This window comes from Pistacia vera, unplaced genomic scaffold (genome assembly GCF_008641045.1).
Source record: "Pistacia vera cultivar Batoury unplaced genomic scaffold, PisVer_v2 Contig959, whole genome shotgun sequence".
NCBI lineage: Eukaryota > Viridiplantae > Streptophyta > Magnoliopsida > Sapindales > Anacardiaceae > Pistacia > Pistacia vera.
The window spans coordinates 40,007-42,937 of NW_022196844.1; the positions used below are offsets into that span (position 1 = coordinate 40,007).

A 2,931-nucleotide genomic window follows, 5' to 3' on the forward strand; every position below is an offset into this window, starting at 1 on the left:
AAATGAAATGAGAGAATTTAGAAACAAAATCAAACACAAAGAAATGCCTAGAATTCATACAAGTCTCAAAAATTGTTGAAACATTATTACAGGAAACTACTTAACACTCCAAGAAGTTATAAGTTGATTGACTATCTTTCTCTATCAGCCTCCTAAGTAGGTAATCCCCACTTCAGTCCACCTTCCGATTTCTGATAATCCGTGGATTATACTATTTTTTTTTTAGACTTTTTAGTCGGATTTCAGATACTTCTTAGTTCATTTTGACCTGAATTGCTACTTAATTCTTTATTTCTTGTGTTTCATGCTAAAATGGACATTTTATGCAAATAATGGGCGAATTGGAGTTTTTGGACTCAGAAGTCAGCGGATCTCAGAAGTTGGGAGATTTTTGAAGCAGAATGGAGCACTAGGAAGCTTGTTTCCATAAGAGAGCATCGAAAATCGAAGATTCAAGCAAAAAGGCAAGCGGAGGGCAATTCTGTAAATTCAGATTCCACATAGAGTTTCGCCATGGCAAAGAGAGTTGCGCACGAGAATCTGTTTTCATTTCGTCGCCGCGGCGAGAATCCTTCTTCACCACAGCGAAGTCTGCGAATTCCAAACTTTGTGAAATGCACAGTTTCATTTCAAGTAAAGTCTTAGGTTTTTGGGCGAGGTATAAAAGAGAAACTTTGCCATTTTTGTAGGGAGTTCGTTTTTCAGTAGACAGCAGCTTTTTACATTTTCTTAGATTTGTTTTGGGCGAACTTTGATTGCAAAGGGTGAAGATTCAAGATTAAACTAGTGGATTCGTCATTTGGGGAGATTTCTTGTCTTTTCTCTTCTTTTCATTATGTTGAACTTTGGATTTTTCGTTTCTTTTGTTTGTATTGTTGATTTAGCCATGAGCTAACCTATTTTGGGTTAGGGTTTTGATTGTAATTCGGAATTTCATGGGTTAAGTAATTGATCGTTATTATTTTCATATGATTTTGCTTTGATTGTGTGAACTCCAAATTTATTGTGTTATGTGATGAACATGATGAGATTGAGAAATGAATCATGCTAGGCTTCTTGGGTAATCACCATTGTAGTATTGAATGCTAGAGATAGATTCGAGAATCAATGAAATCAATCTAGGATTCCTTGTGCTTAATGAGCTTAGAATTATTAACCTTCAAATTGTTGGGTGCGGAAAGTTAATAGGGAAAAGTAGGAAAACATAGTCTGAAAAGGTATGTTTTACACTTTAGAGAATTCGATTTACAATCAATGCATGTGATTATGGAATTATCTTAATCTTTAGGTTTAACCCATAGAATCCGAATGAAGTCAAAACCTTTCTTTTTTTTTTTATTTTTTTTTTTTCGTGTTTTTAATCTTGCTTTCATAGTTTACTTTTATTTTAGCAAATTTTGTTTTAGTTATAGTTTAAATTGCTCCCATTAATCCAAAAGAATTCGATTGCTCCAACTTGAAAACGGTAGAAAACTTAGTGCTTAGCGAACATTCCTCGTGGGAACGATACTCACTCATCACTTTATTACTTGTGCGCTAGTATACTTGCTACATTTGCATGTTGTAGGAAACACGCATCAAGTTTTTGGCGCCGTTGCCGAAGATTGAAATTTTTGTTAACATTGAATTTTTCTGTAGTTAGCTAGATTGGAGTTTTAATTTTTGTTTTCATCATTTTTTCTGTTTTACGTTTGTTTTTACTTTCAGTTGGTTTGAGATCTCACTTTCTTTTGCTCTTTCTGTGTAGTTTATACGAAGAGCAAGACATCAGCCAGTGGTTCTTGTTGATCCTAAGATTGAGAGAACTGCCAGAAGACTTAACAGAGAGAGAAGAGAAAGATAAGCTACAGTGGTTGAACCAGAGGTCATGGTAGTTGAAATGGCAGAAACCAGTACACTTAGGGAATTCTCAGTTACCACGGTCGATGGTAGTTGTTTGAGCATTACGAGACCAGCGATCCAAGGCAACACATTTGAAATAAAACCAGCAATCATCCAGATGATCCAACAGTTGGTAAGGTTTAATGGTGATTTGAAGGAAGATCCAAATCAGCATATTGCAAACTTTTTTGAAATTTGTGATACCTTCAAGTCAAATAGAATGTCAAATGACGCCATTAGGTTGAGACTATTCCTATTCTCATTGGGGGATAAGGCTAAGGGGTGGTTAATGGCACTACCATCGGGAACTATCACAATATGGAACGATCTAGCACAGAAGTTCCTAACCAAGTTCTTTCCTCCAGCAAAATCTACAAAAATGAAAAATGATATCACATCGTTTCTACAAGAAGAATCTGAGTCATTGTATGAGGCTTGAGAGAGATACAAGGAACTTATGAGGAAATGTCCACACCATGGGTTGCAAGTTTGGCTACAAGTCCAAACTTTATATAATGGATTGATGGGTAACGTGTAAACTATGGTGGATGCTGCATCGAGAGGAGCCTTGCAGAATAAGACACTAGAGGAGGCTTATGAGTTGCTTGAGGTTTTGGCAAGCAATAACTATCAAAGACCTAATGAGAGAGCAATACCAAAAAAATCTATGGGTCTTTATGAAGTTGATGCATTCACGGCCATTTCAGCCCAACTCACAACACTTCAAAAACAATTGGGAAATATGCAGGTAAACTCTATTCAAGCTCCTTAACTAACTTGTGATTTTTGTGCAGGTAACCACGTGAGCAGTGAGTGTCAAGTAGGGAACACATTTGCTTCGTCATCTTCATCATCGGAGCAAGTGAACTACTTGACAGGAAATCAAAAGCAACCAAACAATCCCTACTCCAACACATACAATTCGGGTTGGAGAAATCATCCAAATTTGTCTTGGGGCAATCAGAATCAGCAAAGTAATCAATGGAACCAAAGAGCATTGCCAAATAACCAAACAGGGGTGAATAATCAACCGGGAGACCCAAGAGTGGC

At 36.8% G+C, this 2,931-nt stretch overlaps 1 non-coding gene across 1 annotated transcript; it reads right to left on the bottom strand.

The window, feature by feature from the left end:
• Positions 1 to 2,257: 2,257 nt before the first annotated feature.
• On the bottom strand, positions 2,258 to 2,364 carry LOC116121068. Its single transcript, XR_004126651.1, has one exon. It is a non-coding gene; the product is annotated as a small nucleolar RNA R71 (small nucleolar RNA).
• Positions 2,365 to 2,931: the final 567 nt, after the last annotated feature.